Raw genomic sequence first — 24,662 nt, forward strand, 5'->3', positions numbered from 1 at the left:
CACTTCGTTTACATCTTGTTCCAGTTTCTTTTTCTCTTAATTTATTTTAAGAGCTTTATGTCAGACACAAAAGCTGAACTAGATAGCTGTACAGCAAAGGCAAGCAGAAAGCAAACGTAAGTAAGAAGACAGAATGTGTGGCAAGCTTGCAATATACACATAATCTTCCATGCATCGTGCAAAAATAACCACGGAACTAGCAAAGAATCTAAAGAGAATCTTTGTGAAGAGGAAAAAGCAAATGTTCAGTCCTGAAACAGCGTAAGAACAGATCAAATATTTTAACTAAGAATAAAGTGTCTGAAAAACAGGAATATTTTTGTTAAATATATTCTTGTGTATTCAGGAGTCTGACTGGAAAGATYGTCAACTTCACTTTAGTATTTTAAAGAAAGGACATAACGACTATGCTAACTGAGGAAGAATAGCTTCCTTAATAATTAAAAATTGCTATTATTAGTGTTTTTGGTAACTTTTTTGTTCCAGACTTTCAGTGTTTCTTTGTTTATGGAAAAAGATCATGTACTAAATATGTCTCTAGCAAGTCCCTGAAGGATTTTCTCCAAAGAGAATCCAGGAATAATAATATTTTAAGAGATGACGTTGTTTAATTGGACTCAGCTATAAATATTTTAATTGCTTACAAAATGAATCAAATTTGTCACACCTTTAACTCCTGCATGAGGAATTTGCTGTCTCTGTGCCAGGAAGAACCATGCTGTGGGTTCCAAACCTCCTGCAAAAGTCAAAGCCAAGCCAGAAGTTCATGCTAAAAAAATAATTATACTTACATAGGAAAAAAGTCATTTAGATTGTATCAAAAATTGGCAAAACATTGGTTTTGCAAGTATAGTTGTGAATTGCTAAGACACTCAGGATATGAGCTGACAATCTGTAAGGTGACTATAGTAATTTCCTTTATTTTGCTTAGTTGAATGAGTTGCTTTGTTCCTTACAGTAGGCATATGGAAATGCAAATGGTTTCCCTGTGACATAGATGTTATTAATACAAAGCAAAGCATCTGGGCTTTCAGGAAAGTATAAACTAGAACTTTCTAAGAAGGGCTGTAGAGTTAGCAACAGTCTGCAGTACACTGTACTGAACAGAGCTGGATTATTGCAAATACCTCTGAAAGGCACCTAGTAAAAAAAATAACAACTTTGTTACTAATTTTAAGAGGCAGCAAATGATGTATTCAGTCTTCAAATTAAGAGGAGGGGCAGGAAGTATATGCTCCTGTATAAACAACACGTGGTTCACCCACACCTTGAATACTCTTAACTTCCAAAAATATATATTAGAATTGGAAAGGTTCAGAGAAGGACAGCAGGATGATGAACAGCATGGAACTGCTTCTGGGGCAGGACTCTTTAGCCTGGAATAAAGAAAACTGAGAAGGTGCAGGATATAAAAAAATGGTAGCACATACAGGATGGACATGCATCAATAGTTCACTGTCTATTCTGATACCAAAACTAGGAGCCCTAACAATATGCTCTCAGGAGCCAGGTTCAGGCTAAACAAAAGGAAGTGATTTTCCACACAACAGACTGTGGAACTCCTTGCTGAAGTGTGCTGTACATGGAAGAAGTTTACAAGGTTTTAAGAGGAGACTACACAAGCACTCCAAAGAGTGATCCATTGGAAGTTACTACTTAGACAGACCACATCAAGCTCAGGATAGTTGGAGGTGGGAGGGTTTTAAAGAAATTCATCATGCATTTGTTCTGTTCTTCATTTTCCCTAAGTGTCTGCCCATGATCACCGGGAAGACAGAACTGTGATTGAGACAGCRCCTGGGACTGAACCGGTGTGGACATTCCTATGTTGTTACATCTTTTAAAATATTGATGACAGTTTCCTAAATAAGGAGCTCAACCTAGCAAACAGCTATGTGAGTAATGTTACTTATGCGAATAGTCTCACAGAAGTACTCAGGACAATCCATTCCAATCAGATATCTAATTCTTCAAGAATTTGCAGGTCCAAGATCTTCTTAATTAATTCAACTGCAAAATATTGTATATGAAGTGCAACCATGTGTTGCCTTCTTCTAACTGTGCATTCCATCTATTAAGAAATAATATTTTCTTCTATGCCCAAGCATTTTCAAAGTATTTGATTCACTACTATGTCCCACAGGAATCAAGCAGCTAAAGATCCACAGTACATTCAGGAGATGCAAAATCTTGTCAGAATTATAGTATATTATGCTAAGTGCCATAAAATAGATTAAAGGATTTGCAGTTTTTCCTGGTCTTCTATGTATTAAATGACAAAAACATATACTTCTATTATTTAGGCAGATCAGGGAGTTACAAGTAAAATTTGTATTAAAAATAGTATCAGTAGTAGCTAAGAAAGTAAAACACAGGAAAATCTGGATGAATGTTTCTGCAGAGTTTGCATTATCCTTACCTAACTCTCCATATTTCTTAACCTATCTTACAAGTTTTAGAATTGTTTGGCTTATTTTGAAGAAATACAGGTGGTTTATATGGTATAGAAAAATAGTAAAAAAGCAAGTACAGAACATTAGAATTGATTCCTGATGATACATTAAGTAGATAGCTGCAAACTACTAGTAATGTCTCTGATAAACATTTATATGTTATTTCTGATGCTGAAAGGGATATTTAATAGTTAAAAAAGCAGAATGTTTCCAAGAGACATCTCCAGCATGGCTCTGACATGGCAATTTGTATCTGTTAACATAGATTGACTGCAGGAGAAGGAAATTTATGTCAAAACCTCACATGCGTGTCCTTTCACAGACAAACGAACCCTCTTTTGAATTACAATAATGAGGGCAATACTGTTTTGGTTTGCTACAGACTTTACCCTAAGTTTTTTGAAGGCTTCAGAGGTTCAGTGGAATTTGACAAGCGCTATTTAAGCTTTTTGTGTTTGCCTTTAATTGCTGTGCACCAGGGTGTATCCTGATCCTGCAGCCCAAACCGTCTGAGCAGACGGCACGGAACCTTTCACTGCAGGTTGCAACTTGCGGGAATAGAACATTATATAGTTGTGCAGAAGTATGTACATTTAGAAAAAAGATTTTGTTCTTCTGCATAGTGAATAGGTTCTTATACCTCTAAATTAAGGGCTAAGTCTGCAAATATACACAAATAAAAGTTATTAAGCAAACACTACTGTTTATAACTGTTAAGTCGCACCACTGTATCATCAGAGCCTTGGGTAAAATTTTATGTATTTCTGTTAAACCTCCCCACTTTATCTGCCTGTACAGAAATTATCTGCAAGTTTGGTTCTGCCATGGTTCACTTAAGAATGAGCATTTGGGTTTTCACTTCCTTTAAGAATGCAGACTTTCAAAAGCTATGGATGTGTTTAACTTTATTCATGCTAGGTAGCCCATTGCCTTCAACTGCAACAGGGGTGATTCCATTGCAAGATCAAGTAAGATGACCTTCTATGTGTATAGCTATGCAAATGTAAAATTAAGAAATTAAAGTAAACCACATCTGTTTTGCAATGGAAAATCCACTAACATAAATGCTTTTATAGCCAGGTAAAAATAGAAACATGAAATACTTAGTTTTTCCATCAGTCTCTTAAGGAACATAGACCTATAGTGTTACCATGTTGTTTCTTTTTTTTAGTCAAAACTACCATTCAGGAAAACACAGAATTTTATAACGTAAACAAACATGTATCATTTGTCTAAAGTGACAGACCAGTTCTCTAGACATCAGTAATTTTTATAGTCTTATGAACCATTTGCTTTCCTCCTGTGAAAATTATAAATAAATAAATAAAAGTTCGCCCCACTTCCCCCCTCAAACGCTCGCACATACGCAAGACCAACACAAAACTCAGTAATTTTCCACTGGCAAAGCAACCTTTCAGTGTCTGCCATCTGCTATGCTGGCAGGACCCACAAGAGGAGCAGCAGCAGCAAGTCAAGAACTGTAACATCATGTTGTGAATACTCATTCAATTTTCATTGTCACAGCTGGTCCTCTTCATGTCTGAGACTGACCCTGCCTCCCCCAATTTCCCTTTGATGGCTTTAGAGAGGGGCGACAAATAGAAGCAAGCTGCTGAAATCAAAATTCTCAAACAACCCTAACCAAAATCAGTACCCATACCTGCTGGGGGGTTTCCATTCACTCCTCTTTACCCCTGTTATTTGTAAAGATTTTTACAGACTTTTGCTCCAGGAAGAGCACTTTAGTGAAATACTGCTTTTCTAGATCCACGGCCAGTTTATTTTGAATTTACTTATGGTCTTTTCCACTCTTGCTAATTCTTTTTCTGAGCTATATGTCTACGCTTTCAACACRGCAATATGGTTAATGGGCATGCACAACTTCACTACCACAGGTGCCAAACGTGGAAATGCAGCTCTGCTATTACAAAGGGCAGTCCTTCCAGAAAGTACTCTTACATCTCATTCAAGTTAAAATAAGCTAATTTTAGGCTTCTGTTATTTCAAACCTACCAAATCTTATGCTTCTGAAACTGATCTCTGCAGGCAGACTACTTTGCTCAGGCAGGTTCACAGTGTATTTCCTGGCTCTGCCTGAAGGCCAAGGGGACATGTAGATCCTGTARGGATCCCTACATGGGTAAGGTCCTGGGATTGTAAAATCTCTGGGCAGGAAGTTTGTTTTTTAGTGTATAAAGCTCCTAAGACTCTGCTGTTTCTATATAAAAACTAATGAGGTAAAATAAGAGTAAATGTTGCATCTAAACAAGTCGTCTTCATCAGCAAACCATCCTCAAGTCAAGAGATGACACTATGACAAACCTTCACTAGCTTCCATGTGCTGCGTATTTGTGAAAGACGCAGAAGCCAGTAGTATCTTGATCGCCACTCTGCCAGTTTGAGTTCGGAGATTTGCCTTCTACATAGTTGGCTTTGTCAAAGCCAAGACATCTGTGTCACTGTACACTTGAGATAAGTTTCCTTGTAAATGCAGCTGCTCTGCTGCTGCTTCTTTTTTATTACATAGTAGCAATAAAACCAAAGCAGGGTTTTAGCTATCTTCTACCTGAGGTAACATCCTTACGCTCATAGTTCACTGGTGGAACTAGAACGATACAAAAGCATCAAAGGGCCTGTGCACACATTGTTCTTTCAGGTCATTCTGCTTTCTGTTCGGGTATCTGGGCACCTGTGTGTGCCACTTCAAAAGCGCCTTCCTAATTCTGCCATCRCGTTTGCAAACCCTCTGGGGAACGCCTATCGCCAAAGTCACTTGAAAACAAAGTTTTACGCTGGCTGCTTAAACTGAAGAGAAACGCAGTCCCTTCAGGCTGCAAACCCGCGGGACTCCTTGGAGGCCTGGCTGCCCGGCCCGGGACACGGCTCAGGCCCGCACCGGCGACTCCTCGCTGCTTGAGCTCCGGGAAGACCGGTATTTCGGAGGAAGTCTCGCCCTTCCCGGCGGAGGAGGAGGAGAAGGCGGCACCGTCGCAGCCCCCGCAGCCCGACTTGCCCGGCCGCTCGCCGGCGGCGGGCACTCAGCGGCGTCCCAACGGCCGCCCGTCGGCGGCGGCAGCCAATGGCGGCGCGCGGAGCTCTCGCGAGAGCTGCCCGGTAAACAGCGCTGCGCCGAGGGCCCTCCCGCTGCCCTCCCTCTCCTGCCATTAGCGGCGGAGGAGGGGGCCGTGCTCGCACAGGGGCCGGCAGCAGGCAGCGAGCGAGGAGCTGGCGGGAGGGCGGCGCGGAGAGGTGAGTGCTGCGGGCAACCGGCGCAGCCCTCCGCCCTGGGGGCGCCCCTCAGCCCAGCCCTGTCCTCTCCCCCGGCAGGGGCTGGAGGCGGGGAAGGAGCTTTCTCCCGGCGTGGCGCGGAGGGAGACCCTGTCATTGGAGACTGGAAATCTCCTCTCTGTCTTCCCTCTTCCCCCCCCGCCACCATGAGGCAGCAGGAGCAGCCATAGCCCTAGTCTGGGAGAGGACAGTGCTAGCCGTGACTGCTGCCCTGTTTGAACTCCTCCTGGGGAGGAGCGTGAGAGGCGACTCCCTACTTCGGAGCCGCAAGGGGGGTTTGCCCGCCTGACTTCGGCGCGCTCCCCTTCAGGCTGCTTCTCCCCCTGCCCCCGGCGGCCGAGCCGCCGGGCGGGCAGGGGCTCCGGCGCGGCAGCGCAGGGGGCTGCCGCCGCCTGCTGCGGGGCGCGAATCGCCCGAGTGCCGCGCCGCGGCGGCCGCCTGCCACCGCTCCGCGCCCCGGCTGCCGCTGGCGGGCGCGTGGTCCGCGCGCCCCCGGGCGGGCGGCTGCTGGCGGGCGGCCGTTGGCGGTTGGGCACGGCGGGCGAGGGGCCGCGGCGGCCGTTGGACTCGCGGGGGGCAGGCTCGGCGTGTCCCGGGGTGGGCGGCGAGGTCGGGGGGGCCGTGGGGGCACGGCGCGGCTTTGCCTGCGGCAGGAGGTGCTGCGGAGTGTACGAGCAGGGGTAACGCGGCTTTCCAGTGTAAGGGTGTCCTGCCCTCAAAAAAAAAAAAAAAAAAGCACAAATTAATCTCTGTACTATACTTAAAACAAACTAAAAACCCCCACGCTGTTTCCACTCTCTCAGAGGAACAAATCGAAAACTGCTCTTGTAACGTTTCCCCAGACTCCAAGGAGTTTTGGGTTTGGCCTGTAGTTTGACAGTTCAGCTTTTGTTCTGCTTGTATTGGCCAATTTACAGTGACTTAGATAGGCATGAAAGTTAAATGCTAAGAARTATGAGGCGTCTCTGTTTGTTGGTTGTTTTTTTCTTTTTTAAACAAATTTCAAACGGCTTGGATCACAATAATAGATTTTTCACGTGCATGCTGAAAGACTGCTTCCACTGATGTTACGTACCTGTTCCTGTTGCAAAACCCAGAATAGGAATAAATGAGCCTTAGTCTCTAAATTAAAAGCAATATTGAAGTTTAAGACTTAAAAAAACAAAACAAACCTTCCCCCTCTCCCCCGCCACCCCAGCCTGATAGGAGTCTCTTCTCATTTTTTTTGCTGGGATTCCTTCATGTGGTTTTGCTTTTTACTCGCCCTTTACTAAAGAGCAGTGAGGTTGCAGATGTTGTTTTTTGTCACATACACTGATTTTGTTCTGATAACTGGGGAAAAAAGTCACTTCAAGTACAGGAATCTTGTTTGTAAGTGTATGTAACACTGATAATCTCACTAAGTTGTTGTGCATGTTCTATAAAACATGCCTAAAATGCACAGAAATCTTAAAAGCTGTTTTCCTTCCTTATCATTTAGAAACTTAGGGGTGAAACAGTATCAGTCTTAACTTTATAAATATTTCAGCTAGTGTCCTGAGTAAATACGCTAATATGCTACTAATCTGAGAGATGATAAGCAGTGGTCATGCTCACTATATATGAAGAATCTGTTACTGTATGCTGATGCATACAGTAATGCTGACCTGTTACTGATGCAGTTTTGTCTTCTGTGATTATATGCAGTCACGTTTTCCTACTTGTATAAAAAGGGTGTTTTGAATTAGGAAAAGTCAACTTTGTTCTGTGGAATTGAAACTTAGCTGTTTTTCACCGTATGCACAGTGAAATGTTCACTTTAAATATTGCTAAACAGGCTTAAAAATTCTAAAAGTAAATCTCCTATGTCACTTCCATTTCAGAGGAAAAACAACACCAAGAACCTCTAACTAAACAGAACTAAGAAGCAAATATTTATAGCTGACAGGTATTATGCTTTATTTCTTGAGCCTAATCTGCAGAAAGTTAATCTTTAAAAAACCTCAAGCCCTATTAACTTGCAGTGATTGGACCAGGCCCCCATGCTCCCGGTGCAGAATGGGAGAATATCCCCAGGAGAACATACATTTGGGACTTCTGTCAGGCAATCCACTGTGGGCCTAATTGTGCAAGCCTTCTATTGCTGATCTCTGAGGTCTGCTCCTGTGCTTAGTGGAGTCCCTGGTGGACCTCTCATCGATGAAATTAAATAGGGTATTGCACACTGACAATAGTAGTATGGAATTTATAACTTATGCACGTGAGTGAGGTTTGTCTAGCTTGTTGTTTCTCAGGACTTTTGTGTAGCCTCTTTTGCTTCATCTGTCTGTATGCTTTGGAAGCCTGAATGGTAGGTAGAATTTTTTTTTAACTATTTAAGCCACTTGTTGTAGTTTGGATTTTTTTTTTTTTTTTTAGTTCTTTGGTGACTGCAAGGAGCTTTGTAACAGTTTGAGGAGCACTGTTTTTGTCCACTGTACCTGATTAGCTTGTGAAGTTTTGTTTTTAAAAGCATATCTTCCCTCCCATAAATTCAGTTTGCACTCAGTCCACATTTATGCAAATAGAAATGTTCTTTACTCAGCAAGTATAAGCAGGGGGTTAAAATGTAAAACTAAACTTTGTAAAGATAAAGATGTAAAGATAAACTCTGATGTTTGTATTCTAAGAAGAAATGCAGGCTAGATGTGTAATTACAATAAAAAGAATTACCTCTCTGAATACAGTATTCATCAGCACAAAAGAGTAAGCTGATATTATACGGTAAATGGTTTGCTGTTAGTCCCCCAGAAAGAGGCTTTGTATGTCTTAGGGTAATGACAGTTGACATAAATCAAACATACTATTGTCCACAAAATCACTTAATCTTCTCTTGTTCCCAGCTCATTTCAACATATAACTGCACTTAGAGCAGACCTGCCATCAATAGTAGCTGCGTTACTATAGCATGAAAACATGCATTTGGTAAATAACTGACTGAAGTTTAATTCTTCGGAATGGATTGATGCAGGCTTTTTTTAAAAAGCCTGGTGACTAAACAACTGTTGAGAACATCTTTTGTTATGCAGGCAGAAATAACAGGGAGGGTAACCAAATCTCATGTTATGGGGTATGAACTAGGGGAAGAGCTGTTTTGCACATGGTGTGAATTTAGATGGTGAAATGGATGTAAGATGAGGGATCCTTTCCTTGAAGGATCAGAAGTTAAATCACTGCCAAATACGGAAGAGTGGACTTGATCGTTTGATTGGTACGAAAAGTCCTGCAGCTCTGTAGTCTAAAACTACAGAATGACTTTTGGCAGTCCCATTGCTCCTGCATCTGCATGAGGAAACAATAGAACATTTTTCTTTCACAACAGTAAAAACAAAACAGGGACCAGGGGGGATGAATGAATTAATCAGGAAGAATTTACTTTCCTTGTCATAAATCATTTGATCAGCATGGGAAACATTAAAATGGGCAATTGTCATACTTAATATTGTCTTTTACTTGTGAAATTGGGTCAATTTTGTGAGGCTTGCCTTAATATCTCACCTAATATTCCATAGAGATTGAAAAAGCAAAACAAAACAGCATACTGGGAAAGAGTATTAATCTTTATGCTTCAAATATCTTCACTGATCATAGTACTTAATTTTCTTATTTCTCAGTAATTTTGACATCTGGTTTGAACTGTAAATTTAGAATGTATTTGATGTACAATTTAATATTTATATCTACAAACAATTAAACATGCAATTTTTTAGCTGAAATATGGTTTTGTATGAATTACAACTGAATATGATGAAAAAAACAGATACTTAGAAATTTAATGTAATAAACTTGCTTCAGAAGACTGCTTCATTGTCAGAGGAGCAGTTGACTTCTATATTTTTACTAGTAACAGGAAAGAATGGTTGATTAAAATAGTAGTTCTGGGTGTATGAGATTTCACAATAGCAAAAATGTCCTGAAGCAGTAAAACCAGAGAAGACTATTCACCGTTTAGTAACTAAGCACAGACAGTATTAAGTACTAGTTTGGTGCAAACAGGTTGCACAAACAGACTGAGTTCATGACAGCTGGGAGAGTGAATGGGAGGGAGGAAGCAAGGGGCTAACTCAGGTATGTATGGGGAGAGGAACTGTGTAAGAGGAAGAGTGTTTATTGTATTGCAACTTACATTAGCTATGTCTCTTGTGTTCCAGAGTTTGAGCCTGTGGTCGCTGACATGCTGTAGAGGAGCTGCAGACTTAGCAAAGATCTTGGCATATTGGAATTCATTAAATTTCCTTCCACAGAAGTGGAAACAAATAAGTTTTTGTTATCTTTTGAACAGATGAAAGGTTGTGAGACYCTTCTAAGAACAAAAACAGACCTTTCTCTACAGTGTGTAATAAAGATACTAGTTTACAATTCTCCAAGAGTGCTGTGTGTAATGTCACATTAAGTTGTAAGGCACTACTATCACATTGCTAGTGTGCCAAGAAATTCTAGATATTAAATCTCTTTGTAGTAAAACAAAAAACAAGTAAACAAACCATCTAGACAAACAATTAGAAAACTTTAGTTAAGTGCCTACCTTGCTAGAAAGAAGTACTTGTTTTAGGGCTCTTTGTATGAGCTTTTTATGTAGAAGAATAATGCTTATTCAAAATAAAGTTAAAGCTTAAGCTGGGTGCAGTTAAAAGGAAGATGCTAGGTTATGCCAAGCCATAGGAGTTACAAATACAATCAGCTTTTATATGCAGAAGGTTAGATTGGAAAAAAAAATTAAAGTCATACTTCTATAAGACACATGACTAGCCTGAAACTTTCTGCTAAGGAGGACTCAAGGGCCGAGCAAAAGAAAGCCACTTGACAGAAGCATCTTGCCAAAAGTGGGGAGTTGAAGTACGCTTAGGTGGGTTCTCCAGGGTTTACAAGATTATGATGCATCTCCCTGTTCCTGATGCAGCAGAGAGGCAGTGCATCCGGCATACTCATGCTCCACCTTGAACTTCTGGTAGCATTGCTGAGAACCCCTGCAGAGGATAGGTGTGTCATCTTCCTGCAGACCCCAGTCAGTTTGGGAACTCTGAGTCTGCCCTCTGTGGAAAAGGGTCCAGTCACTTGTAGGGGATTGCTTTTTAAAGCTGACCTTTCTCACAGATCGCCATTTTCTACTTCATTTTTTCCAGCATACTGTATGAATTAACACTTGCCTTTTAGAGAATGAGCAGAGCTGAATCTAATGCTGAGGAAGGTCTGAGTCAACTGCCATGTAACACCACAATAGCAATAGCCTCTCTCATTGTAAAGTCCTGGTGTTGTTATGAGTACACTAATGTACAAGAACCTGCTTATAGCTGAACTGATAGGAAGGTTCCAAAAGGTATTTCATAATCTGCAGGAAAGGCATTTTCTACAAGTTGGCCCGTATGTGGGTTACTCAGCCCCAGAAACCCTTTACCATATTTTCAAGTTAAACTTATGGTTAGCCATCTTAGATTTTCAAATATCACAACTGAGCATGTGGAGAAGATGACAGGACACAGGCATGGCCTAGTATGCTCACTTTATTTCCCAGTGAATAGCTACGTCCTTGGCTAACTAGCTAGATCTGAACAAAAACAGGGAGAAGGTAGGAGAAGCTCTCAGGCKTAAGTGTTCCCCTTCTTCTTATAAGAACAGAAAAGTGTTGCCTTTTAGGGAAAAATCCATTTTTGCCAAAGTAGCCAGATAGAAAYAGCAGACCTTAGTCCAGCAGCGTCAGGCTCCTTTTGTCTTGCCTGTGTATACTGGGATAGAGTTTATCACAGACATTTCTTAAAATTTATTTTAATTATTTTTTACAAGGAATAGTTGCATAATGTGTTCCCAGCCCCTCCCTCTCACTGGAGCCTTATAAGGGAGGTAACCAGAACGCCAGCCAAATATCAGCCTGATGATGAAAGAATTGTTCCACTTAAAATGTCACTAAGTTTTAGCATGCTGTGCCCTATATAAAGGGGATAGCTTACATTGGTAGCTCCACAGATAAAAGCATTGTAGGGTATTGTTTTAAGGCACTTGTTTCTTGAAGTTAAAGATAAGTAGATTCTTCTGTATTGTGGTATTTGGAGCTTGGCAGAGCAGAAGAGGAGCACAAATTCATTCAAAAAGTAAGGACTGAATGGGAGTACCTGTTTTTACAAACTGTAGAAATTGAAGACTGAGCATGAAGTCTATCTTTGAGATTAATTAAATATATACTTTACTAAGCACAAACATCTTGAACTGTAAGGGAACTCCATTCTCAGAATATGAGCTTCTCTGTGGGATTGTAGGCAAAAATTTACAGGAATGAGAGACAATGAAAGATGTGGCTGTTACAAACAGGTAACAGCCGACTGTTGACACATTCCTATTTAGTGGAGTAATGGCTTTTGATTAACAGATATTTGTGTAGTAAATACACTTGGTGAGACTTATTTACCAAGTAAGGTGTTTTTATGGTGAGGTTCAAAGTAGTGGCATGTATTGGAAAGTAGTGTGTTTATCACAGGGAGTTCTGACTTTCAAGATAAGGAGAATGAAAGGAATTACCACTGCTGGTATCACTAATGTGCAGCATTGTGCAAGTGTATCTTTTTCACTGGGTTTTGTTGTTTTGGTTTGTGTTTGGTTAGCCTGCTAAAGTGTAAAATACTCTGATTGTGAGCAGCTGGATTGATATTCTTCGTGACTGACCTGCCATATTTCATTTGCGTAAAATGAAAGTTTTCTTGTGCCTAAAGAAAACTTATCTCAAATTAAACCTTCTCCTTATGGGTTAAAATAATTAATTTCCTTCACTTCTTGAAGCTAGTTACAGCGTAGATCTTGGTTTCTGCTAAAACTGTAGGAAATGTGTGATGAAGCCTGCTTTCAAAATATGGGGGGGAAATATTTACATTCATATATATTGTAAATACTGTCTATAGTAAAGTCTTATTGTTTTGTTCTGCCACAATCCTAACAGGCATAGTTAGCATCTTATTAATTATGAAGTAGTGGTTAAGGGCAGAGAAGCAAGGTTTATTAAAGTAGGAATTTGCTATGAATTCGCCTCTCAAATCTTGTATAGCAATGTATATAGGTGACCACTGTATATGCAAATGTATTAGATGGGTTCTCTTTTGTGGTTAATCTTTGTATGGAGGTTCTTTCCCTGCTTTGCTGTGTACATCTTCCCAGGGAATTTTATTTAACAGCTAAGGAGAGTTCATATAAAATACTTATTATGTGAGCATCTTGGCCCACTTGTGCTCTGTACAGCAAAGTTGGATGTGGTGAGCTCACTGCTCAGATGGATCAGTAACAATTAAACACTTTTCAGTGTTTTTTTTTCTCTACAGAAAAGCATTATGTTCACTGTCAGCTTTTGAATCATAGTAACTGAGTGAACTTAAAGTCAGACAAAATTACCCTAAGATGAATAAAAATCTATAGAGCCGAAACTGTTTCTTGGAAGTATTTGAAAAACACGAAGTGCAGAATATGGACAATATATCAAACAGATGCAATAATCAAAGTTTAGCAGATCTCCGCAGTGAAAATAAAAACATGAGTATATAGTATAACATGTGAATATGACTGACCTAAGAGTAGTATCTACTTAGAAGGGATATACACAAGAAGTCAAATACAACTCATATTCTTCAGCTGAATCCGAGTGTTACAGCTGTCAATGAAGTTGAGTTATACAAATCATGGAGTGGTAATCAGCAGCAAAAGTTAAGCCATGGTTCTCAAGTTCACTGAATCATAAACTTTTCTCAGCCCACAACATCCTCCCCAGACCATCATGCATCTTTGATTAAAACAAACAAACAAAACGCTGAAAAGGCTGTTCCATTGACCAAGCCCCATGCTGCTGACAGTGTCTTGTGGACCACGTTTTGGAAACCACTAAGCTATGGTAAACTATGGCATTAGGTAGAGTTATCATTAGAAGTCATTTCAGGTAAGAAAATGAGTTGCAGATTATTTATTCTTCCCTCTCTAGAAAGTCATTGTAAGCAATCTTGTCTTTCTTGGCAAATTGACAGAGCTTGAGGGATATACCTATTCTGCATTCTTCGTATCCTTATATTCCTGTCAGCACAGACAGAACATGTACGTTAARTATATAAGAAGTATTTGATGCTAACTGGCAGTATTATAGTTGGAAATAGTTGAATTCAGAATACTTTTTTATAATAAATGATTTCATTTGAGAATGACAACTTTTTCATTTCAAAGAGACAGAAAGACCTGGAAAAACATATTTATTTTGGGTTGGAAGATGAAGGGAGTGGAGAAGGCATGATTCCTTCCTCTCCCCATTACATCTTTTCTTTCCTCCCTTTCCTTCCTTTTCTCATAAGCCAGCGATAAAGTTGGTGGGAGAGGAACCAAGTGGAATGCTTTAGATTTTCAGATGTTCCTGGCAAACCTTCAAAGAATTTGGAAAAATTTTCAACTTCTTTCATACGTTGTAGCATGCACCACTTTTAGACCAGCTCTAATTCTCCRTGATTAGTAGTGTTTACTGGCTACGTTCCTTCCACAGGAAGGAACACACTGAAGTCACTGTGTGCTCCAGGTGCACAAGAAAATGTAAAGTTGTCTCCAAAGTCTTGAGACCATGTAGCTAAGATAGTGTTACAGGGGAACAAGCGTGTAGGACTAAAATCTGGATTTCTGCTGTTATGGCATGGTAGTAATATGTGGAAGGATGGAGATGTCCAGATAAGGATTATAATATGTTTACCAGCTAATCAATGTGAGTGTATAAATCCTTGCATTTCCCGAGGATTGTTATACCTGGGTTGTAATTTAGACCCAGGTGAACATCATCAAARTTTCCTGTGACAGGAAGAGTGAAGCATCCTCTTGTCTTCCAAAACTTACTCCTCTGCTGCTTTGTCACGATGAGGAGTACAATGTGATTACTATACTGGTATCATCAATCCTACTGCTAGTGCTGTGAGTCTCAGACTGTGGGCATATTAGTGGGCTTACCAGCACGTGGGGATTTGAGTTCAATCATGTATACACAGCTCTAACCACAATTCCTTCAAGCAACATCAGTGGTGCTTTGCTGTAGGGTGACTTAAAGGAACTTTCTACTTGATTTTTCAGGACAAATCTGACTACAGCTTGCATAGTCCCTGCTATCACAGTACCGCTTGCTCTATGTTCCCACTGCAAGCGTTGTCTCTGACAGCTATGGTTCATTCATCTCTCAAGTCTTAGGCTCTCACTGGAATGGCATTAAGCCCCATTTAATCTTGAGGGGCATCAATAGTCATGTTAATTCTTTGCTTTTTTTCACAGACATCTAAGCCAATTGTGTGGTGGCAAATGGGGGGAGGAAAGGTAGGGGGAGGCAAAACCATTTTTATGCTAGGAAAAAAAGGCGAATGTTACAGTACCCAAATCAGAGATGAAGGAACTTCACTTGTATGAATTTACCATGACCTACACCACTGATTTCAGCAGCTGCTCACAGCTTGTGCTGCAGCCTTGCTGCACAAAGGAATGCCTTTGCTGGAACTGGCAAAGTGGTTCCTTGGAGCCTGCCGAAAATGCTGCTGCCTTCGTTTTCACCCTTCAGTAAGATGCAAGACTCTGGCCACAGTCAGGATATAAAGAAGAAATATGCTTACAATTTGTCTGTTTAAATAAGCTAAATACCAACCTGCTTTGTAAAATAATCTTTAAAATCAAAAGCATTTTTTAGAAAAAACCATGCATAGATACACATCCGTTTTTTTCATGCATACTTTAGATCACTGCATTTGAAAGGATTGAAAGAATAGTGGAAAGTCAAAAATGAAAAAGGAAGTGAGTAATTATGAGGTAACTGGAGAAAAAAATAGTTAGACTCTAATAAAAATCAAGCAAGTTTAGCTTCTTCCTGCCCTTTTTATCAAGCCAGCAGTAAAATTCAAACAGCCAGTTTCAGTTTTGTTTACAGTTCAATCTTAGTCAATTTCAGACTGTGATGCTGGATGAGCCTGTGTTGTTTAGGGAGTGAAAACTTAAGAATGATTGTTGAATACAACAGTTTCCATTAGACTATTTGTCTCTTAAAAAATAATAATAATAATAATGAAATCTGTTAGTGTTCTTTGTATTTTTTTCTTGTAGAAGCTCACTTCTGAGACTAGTCATACTTGACAGTATCCTCCTTATTTCTACTTGACTGTAATTCCCTCGGTCTGAGAAACACAACGTAAATGCATTTTCTTGGTTCTTTTGTGCAAGTGCTTTTAGAGCAGTCTTGTCATCTTTAAAAGAACCTGCCACGCAGAGTAAGAGGGTAAATTTCTGTGTTCTTACTGAGCAATATGAAAGCTGTAGTGAGCCTTCATCTGCCTGGTGTGCAGCTGAAGAATGTAGTTGCGTGATGAGATTTTTCTCTGTCTTTGTGAAGTCTTTGTGCTTTCCCTCCCTCTCTTGGCTGCTGAGACAGGGCTGGATTTTACTGCAAAGATGCTGGTGGTTAAGTAAGGTTCCCCCCACTCCCTTTGAATTGTAAAGCAAATCCTCTCCAGATATTGCAAACTAATAAAGCAGAGTAAGTGCGTTGCAGATTAAATGCCATATTTGTCTTGGATGGAAGGCCAGACTTCTGTCTGGAATGTTTGAATCTGTGCTTAGGGTGCAGCTTCCTTGTATTCAAGGGTGGTGACCATCTTGTCAACAAAGCATCTGGTTTACAAGATGAAGTCACTCACAGAAGTAGGCTCCCATCATGTATGGGTATCCAGAGAGGGGAGGCAAGGGCTTTTTTGCATGTGATATAGTAAGTGCTGCACCTGCTTGTGCTTTTTCCTTTTCTCTTCTCTTCTGTTGTGATGATAGATCAGGAGTGTAGTTTGTGCTTGACCAAGAGTGTAGGGCTTTTAAGGGAAATAAAATTTAGCACACCCGTGCTTTTATAAGAAAGCTGCAGTGAATGCATTCTAATGGTTTTCTAAATTAATAGTATCTAAACTAATATTTACCAGTGAAGAATGTATTCATAAAATAAAAAACACTTAGAAATGTCTTTGTAATTTTTTACTTCCTTTGGTACCATACTCAATGCTACTTCTGCGCAAGAACCCTCTTTTGTTCTCATCAACTTCAAGGGAGAAGGGACTGAAAAGGAAGCTCCAGTCTCTGCTCTAAATACCCAGAAGATTTTTTGAGGTGATAGGCAGAGAGAGAATACACAGTGTCCCAAGATCTCTTTATAGGTGTTTTTGGTGCTTTTTGGGATACTGACCACATTTGACACAGCAGAATTCACAGGCATAATTCACTCAGGTTAGAAGCTGTTTATGAAGCACCAAAACTCAGAATGCCTTCGTTTTCAAATGAAACGTTCTTTTCTCTCAATGCAGTATCTCTAAATTTGCTGAGCAGCACCAAACGCCTAATAATGTATTGTTGTGTTAATATTCAATTACCTTGTGTCGTCTGAGCACAACAAGAGTTCAGATTAATACTATTGATTGATTTTTTCAAAAATACTCTTCTGAATTGTATTTTTGGTGTTTACAGTTTAGCTTTCTAGCAAACTTAATTAACTGGGATTTATGTAATTCTTTCCAGTGGGTATGGGGATTTATTATGACAAATGAAGGTTGATGTTCATGATCAAAGGTTTTGATCCTGTATTATCTATGTCCTTTTAAAATTACCTTGTGCTCTTAAAAAAGAGTTTAAAATAATGGTAACTTCTTTTTTAGTGCTTTAAGTTTGTATTACTTGCTTCATGTCCCTTTACTGGCAAGAGACTATGCCAAGATTGCTAATGACATAAGTCTTTGAAACTGAATAGTTTATTCAAGAAGATTCTATATTTGTATGCTAAACTTTCTTCAAGAAAAATACATGGAAGTTAAACTGTTGGCTCCAGAAACCAGAAATCCTTTGGTTTTGGCTGCAGAGTTGAATTGCATAGGGAGCCTCAGCGAGCTTCCCCTCACCAGCTGTCAGCACGCCCAAAGCAGGTATGCTGGGAGGAAGGCTGCTGGCAGCTTGCATGTGGGGCTGGACTGTTCCTCTGGGCTGCCCTCCTTTCACATGGCTGCGATGTGCTGAGAGTTAGCAGGTCTTGGTTTTTCCTGCTGTGAAAGTGTGGGGTTGCATATATTTCTTGAAGAAATACTTAGCTTAGTTCACAGTTCATAAAATGCACTGGGATACTTTCACAAAAGATGCAAGGGAAAAGCAATTCATGTTTTGAAGGAATGTACTATTTTGAGGGAGGGCAATTCATTCTCCCCACCTCATTCAGTCCTTGGCCTTTCGCATGGTATCAACACAGGAAGTAACTCTTASAGATGCTTTTGTAATGTGGTTCCTAATTTATTGAGAGCTGGACTGAGATCCATTGACTCATTTCACATAAGCTACAAAAGAGCTACTTCCAGTTATTGCCTGGACCAGGTCTTCGAGCTGAAAGTCTCCATATCCAACTGCCAGCCATGCTTTACAAGAAACACGAGAGAGACAAGCTTATGTTACAAATATTTCAACATTATAATTCAGCCTTTGAAGTTTTGGCACTTATTTGGCAAAAGATATCTGCAAAGAGGTATTTTTAGCAAACACTATATATAGAGCTTCAGATCTTCATCTTTTTGTGGAGAATATTTTTACTGCCTGTGAGGTGCCCAAAGTTAAAGGATGTAAAAATGACAAGATGCTCAAGCCACAGTTGGATTCAAATTCTTTTAACTCTGGTGGAAGATGAGTGTATCCACATTAGAGAGACAGTTGCCCAGTCCTCCTTTGCTGGAGAGCCCAGTGCTCTGTTGTGGASATGGGGATAGAGGAGAGATGCCACCTAATCTCGTTGCTTTATTTGGCACTTAGAACATATTTTAACTGGAAGTCCCATCCATTTGTTGTAGAACTACTTTTTGATGAGGCTGGGTTTCTGAAAGTGCTTAAGGAATCTGTTACAGACACAGCCAACAGTTGCAGACTTTTGAGATGATCAGGAGAAGCAAATTGCTAAATCCTGAGGTTAGTGCCTAGTACATTCATTGCAGTGAGAGCTGGCATTTTATCAGCTGCCAGGTAGGATTCATCTACTTTCACTTAGGTGCTTGAAAGTTGCATGTACAAGTCTAAGCTAGGCATCCTAACTTGCCATGTACTCAATGGAGATGAAAAAGCACTTTCAGAAGGGGATTCCTCAAAACTGCCTTAGGAAGAGGCATCTGCTTCTTCTTTCTATGAAGGTGACTATTTTACTTAACTATTTTAGCACTCTGCTGCAATAGCTGGTAAAACAAAGATTAACATATTTTTCAGAAAAAAAACCACAATGGGTTCAAGCAAGGCCCCAGCAGACTGCCAGTTGTGCTGCCTTGCATGCATGTATGTGCTTTTACTGTCGCATGCATGTGACTTCTGAGCACTGTTTCTTATGGCAGTGGATAGTTCAACAAAGATAAAATCAGCTGGCCTCACCTTGGTAAAATATCTCTGCAGGTGTACGCAAAAACTTGGGAATTCACAGACTCCTTTTGTTTGGCAAACAGTGTAGTCAGAATAGGTTTAATTTCCTCCAAAAGAGCATGAGAATGTGCTTCCTCAACAGCAGCTGTGAAAGGCCCAGGGCCCAGTGTGGATATTAGTGTAAGTAGGTATGGCTCCTCTGCACTTACACTTCTGAAAAGCCCAGTCTTCCTATAGTTCATTGTGCCATTTAGTGTTAAAAATAGGGTTTCATAAAACATTTTTTTTCTTAAGTGCACAAGTTTTATTTTTCAAACATGCATATCTGTATGAAGTCTTGCCAGAGAGATAGCTTGCCTTTCCCCAATGCTCAGCTGCTGACCTGATCTGACTCTGTAATACTAAACTAAAGGTAAGAGTCAGGACTGCTGCAATGATTTCATTTCTCAGCTGTTCTTTCAGGTTTCTGGCAGCTTATACAAATTACACTGTGTTTCACATGGTGGTGTGGTGTTGCATAGTGGAATATTTTTTTTTTTAAATGATACTCAAATAGAGATATTTTCCTCTCCCCTCACAGCAATTAAAGCTTGGTGGTATTTTTATGAAGTGATGATGCTGTATAGGAAAAAAGACACGAGAATTTTGGGCAATGTTACTGTATCTCCATGTATTCTTGACAAGGAGAGTGAATGCRATGGGGGTTCAGGAATGCTGGAATTGCTGTGGCATTTTTTGTCTAGTCTGATTAATTGTATTGTGCCTCAGTTTCCTCATTTCTAAAATCAGGTTAAAGCTGTCCTCATGTTTTGAGAACAACATGTGGAGAATGCTGTGTCAGCACATACGTTGTCTCGGCTACGCTAATATTACTACCGCTAAATGAGGGGAGTGGGGATGGGTCTGTTCCCCAGCTCCCTGCAGACCTGCTGTTATAAGGCAGGGTTTGCTGCTCAAGTTCTGCCCTCCTGCTCCCTTAAGTCCTCTGACCCTTGAGCCCGGGTTCATTTACTTCCCTTCTTAGTAAACGGTGATACTACTTTTGACTGGCTTTACAAAGATGTTGTGTTTTACGTTACAGTTTTGGATGGAAAATACTTTAAAAGTGAGACAAAACCTTATTTGCTTGATTTGCCTGATTTGCCCTCTTGCTGGGAGGCAGAGACATTGCACAGGGAGGCGGAATAACGCCTGCAGCCCTCGTTCATTGGAAGAGACCTTCTAGCATTATTATGAGGAATATCCCAAAGGAGAGAAAAGCAGCTTCAGGCTTGGTAATAACCCCAAGAGCCCTTTGCAACTTTGGGCAAGCTGGAAGGGCGAAGGCGCACCCTGCCCTCCCGGAGGCTGCCAGTGCACAGCTGCCCTGGGCTTGCAGGGCCCCACGCAAGAGTTTATTCCCAGGATGCGAAAAAGACAGACACTAGCCTCCAGATCTTGCTCCCATCCCTGTGCTATCGTCTTAGACCTGGGGAGGGTAATGAAACTTTAATTGCACAGCTAGGCTAAGGAGGGGGGGTTCACTATCGATTGGGGCATGATCTGTGAAATAAAAAGAGCTAGTTTTTGCACAGACTTTCTCTGACTGCCAGGGGTGATTTTACGTGGTTTTCCTTCTGTAGATAAATGCAAATGAAATGTGTTTTAAGACTCAATTGAAGCTATAGTTAATCATCTGAGGAATGACGAATGTAAATGTTTTTGATTCTGTACTAATGATACATTATTAGACTCACTTCTCATTATTTGTTAATGTTCTTTATATCTTCAGAAGAAGTAAAAAGAAGATAGCACCTGCTTTCTAGTGATTTGTGAAATTAAGTACTCTTTCTTACCCTATGTTATTTCGGTGGGACAGACTACATTCCTGTTGTTACATATGGCTGTACTGGGAAACTCATAAAATTTTTGAAATGTCATCTGTTTATCAGTGCTTCTAAAGACACCTGATTAATGTTATTTGCGTGTGAGCAGCAGAATGTGTAAACATTGATTAGGGAGTCATTCAAATGAGTATCCACAATAGCAACATTTAGCCAAGGGTGAATGTAGCTCAACCTGGAAATGTTATCACCAAACTTGGCCACTTGCAATATATGAATATTTAGTTGCTCTTCCCATATTTTTCCCATATTTTATTTTTTGTGTCTTTTTCCCATAATTTTTCCTCCAATTTCTGAAATTACAATGAAACTTCAACCCCATCTGTGGAAGCAAAAAATGCTTATCTTGCCACACACCCTTCCAAATGCACAATATACAGATTCATGTCTCTTCTGGAGTTGCCAGAGTACTTAACTGTTTCTCCAGTCTGATGAAATGGAGTGGCTCATAGAAGTCCAGTTACAAGAAAGGAGCCACATGCCTCATAATTTTGGGGTCAGTTTGAATACTGTATTTTGAGGGTGTGTGTTACTAAATTTTTGTTAATACTTCTTTATCATCTTTCTTCTTAAGACCCCAGGTACCTTGTATGTATGAACTCGTTAAGCCTCCTAACATTACCTGCTAGGTACAGGAATGATATGTCTGTCTTCATGTAGTGTAACTGAGGCACACGCTAAGTAGCCTTCTTTTTTTTGGTGTCGAGTTTTGGTTCTGCACTAAGTCACATGGGAAATGGAGTAGAATCCAGATTATCTGTTACTTAATGCAGTTTCCTGTGCTGTAACCGCAAGAGCATCCTTCCTCTGTACATACATCATCCACAACTTTTTTAAAAAAGAAAAGAAAAAAGGCTTAAATTGTTCATGATTTAAATGTTTGGCTGATTAGCAAATACCAGGAATTTAGTGTGTGTGTGTTATTTTGCAGAAAGGATTGTCCACCTCAGGTCACTGTTAGGGATGCTACTAGGGGATGCATTAGGGATGCCTTTGCTGGTAACTCTTCTGATAGAGTCAGTAGGATAAAATGAGAGGAGGCACACTGCAAAACGAGAGAGAAACTAGAGCAGGCCTTAAGGTGGACTTTCCTGGTGTTTTACTGTAGTTCAGGTACCTGACTTTGCTCTCGGTCATTCCTTGGGTGATCATAAAACTGTTTAAATTCAGACATGAAGTGTGTCAGCGTTGCTGGTTGAGCTTTCATACACGTTGGGCTTTGTTCAACAAACAAGAACTAAGCAGCGCTCTAGGAGGAGCATTTGGTTTGGTTTCCAGAGCAAGCATAAGCATAGCACAAACCCTTTCCAGTCTTTGTAAATGTAGCCGGGGGTTATTTGTCAGTGATGTATGTCAGCTCCTCTGTAGCATTGCTGATGTGTGCACCACCTATGTTAGGGGTGTCCAGATGTGCATTATGATCAGTCTCGCCATAAGCATTTTCATCAAAATCAAATGACTTGTCTTCCGTATTGATGCAGCTTGAAGTAAAGGAAGAAGTAGTGAGGAAGTAGTCATGGCCTAGCTTTTGAAAGCTTTGCAAAGCCCACCTCCAAGCGGAGCCAGCACAAGTCAGTGTAAGAAGAATGTTGCTCCTTGGTAAGAGTTAACGTTCGTCAAACAGTTCTCACAGGCTGTGGTTTTATGTTATGCCTAATGTGATCTAACTGGCCCCTGTGGAAAAAGGAGCAGTCATAACTCTCCTGCCCTCCTGTCACCACAAGCATATCCAAACCCTGCCCTTAGGTTGCGTGTAGTCTAAATTGAGGTGCCTGCAAAAGGGATGGTCCTGTCCCCTCGGCCCTGAGCCTATCCATATGTTTCAGCACTCCCCTTGCCTGGATTTAGCAGTTGTGTGGCTACGGGGTGGGACAAGCTAGCTCACTGATCTTATGGAAAACGATCGTCTTTTTACAAGGGTATGGGGGGGTTGTAGCTTAGTTTTGTCAGATTGGTGAGCTGATCTAGCTCACCTTGTGGCTGTGCTGCTGCAAACTGCATTATCAGGAAAACAGGAGGAGTGCATGGCCAAGATCCGAGGGATCAGTGCAGAGAGAGCGAGACCTCACCCTCCAGAAAGCAATTCAGGGACCTGCATTGACACTCCTTGAAACAGGACTTGGCAGCAACTTCCATCCTTACTGTGCAAGGGCTTTGTGCCCAGGGCCCATCTCCATAAGAAATGTTAATGTTAAATAGTGTTTCAGAAGTGGAAATGATCTCATTCTTTCTACATCTTATTTGGGTTTTTCTCTAGKTACTATTTATGGGAAATAGCTGGTTGTATCCAACTTGTCAAGCAATCCAGATCACTGCCTGAAAAACCTCTTTATTTGCCACTCCATCCATCTCAATCTATAACCTTTCTTGGCGCTGAACTGGTGTTTCCTTTCAGATTTCCTGCAGGTAACTCCACTTGTCTTAATCTCTGCTTGACGGATAAAGTGGAGGCATAATGACATTTCGTCACGTTATAGGGCTATAGGGACTTATACACTGAAAAGGAGCAGTGAGAGCTATTCCGTGGGAGCAGATGTATCGGTTTTGCCTCTACTTTCCTATGAAGCCTAAACCTTTGTATGAAGTGACCCGTGTTCCATGAAGAGTGCTTCTTACTGATGAGTCTTGCTTTTCTCAGCCATTCAGAGCATACTTAGCCCTCAGGACAAGTTGCAGGACTGGTTGTTCTGAAGGCTTTCTTGGTAGGAGGGTTTTGCTCTTAGAGAGGTTATCTTGTCATTCTCTTATTTTTTGCCGTAATCAATTTTATCTTGAAAGCATATGAAACTGGGTCCTTTAGGATTTCTTTATTTGGAAATTTGATACTTCTTGCATGTTTAACCATAGTATAGCAGCTACACTGTGACAGAGCACTGGAACAGGTTGCCCGGAGAGGTTGTGGAGTCTCCTTCTCTGGAGATATTCAAAACCCGCCTGGACGCAATCCTGTGCAATATGTACTAGGTGACCCTGCCTGAGCAGGGTGGTTGGACTAGATGATCTCCAGAGGTCCCTTCCAGCCTCAACCATTCTGTGATTCTGTGATACACTGCAGCCTTAGTACTTTTTAGAAACATAAGTAGATGAGCAGATGTCCTCTGTTCCTTCTCCCTCTCATCTTCTTGTGTAGCTGGCCCTGGCGAGAGCTTTTGCTCACACCCTGCTTTTGCTTCTCTTGTCCTTTAACTAGGAAACCAGATAATTTAATCAAATGTCTGATATTAATTTAAAGGAAAACACCACCCATTTTGAGTGAGCTTTCTCAGGCCAACACTAGAGAATGAACTTTCACAGGAACTAATGACCACGACAAACCTCATCAAGTTTCACTTAGGTGCAGATCTTTCTTTTCTTTTGCGTCTTTCTCTGACCTCTAGAAGCGTGGATATGTGATTGTGTAGGAGGGCTTATGTATATATACACATATGCGTAACAAAACACTCCAGTGGTCACACTTCCACCCTGGAGGAGGTGAGCAAGCAGAATTGTGACAGATTAAGCAATCAGCTGCTGGACAACTCAGATTTCATGAAGGCAAGGCTCTGTGAGTCTGAGTGCATCTGAAAGAGTTGCTTTTCTCCACAGCTAGGCATTTAAATCTCAGAAGGATAAAAGCCCCAACTACCTG

The 24,662-nt window shown here is 40.8% G+C and overlaps 1 protein-coding gene across 1 annotated transcript in view; it reads left to right on the forward strand.

The window, feature by feature from the left end:
• Positions 1–3,508: 3,508 nt before the first annotated feature.
• The window catches only part of STK38L (serine/threonine kinase 38 like), a 55,279-nt gene continuing 34,125 nt past the window's right edge, over positions 3,509–24,662 (forward strand). The window contains exon 1 of the mRNA XM_026066835.1: positions 3,509–5,702. The gene's annotated coding sequence lies outside the window, so the exon portion shown is untranslated. The remainder of the gene's footprint in view (positions 5,703–24,662) is intronic.

This window comes from Apteryx rowi, unplaced genomic scaffold (genome assembly GCF_003343035.1).
Source record: "Apteryx rowi isolate R43461 unplaced genomic scaffold, aptRow1 scaffold_25, whole genome shotgun sequence".
NCBI classification, from domain to species: Eukaryota; Metazoa; Chordata; class Aves; order Apterygiformes; family Apterygidae; genus Apteryx; species Apteryx rowi.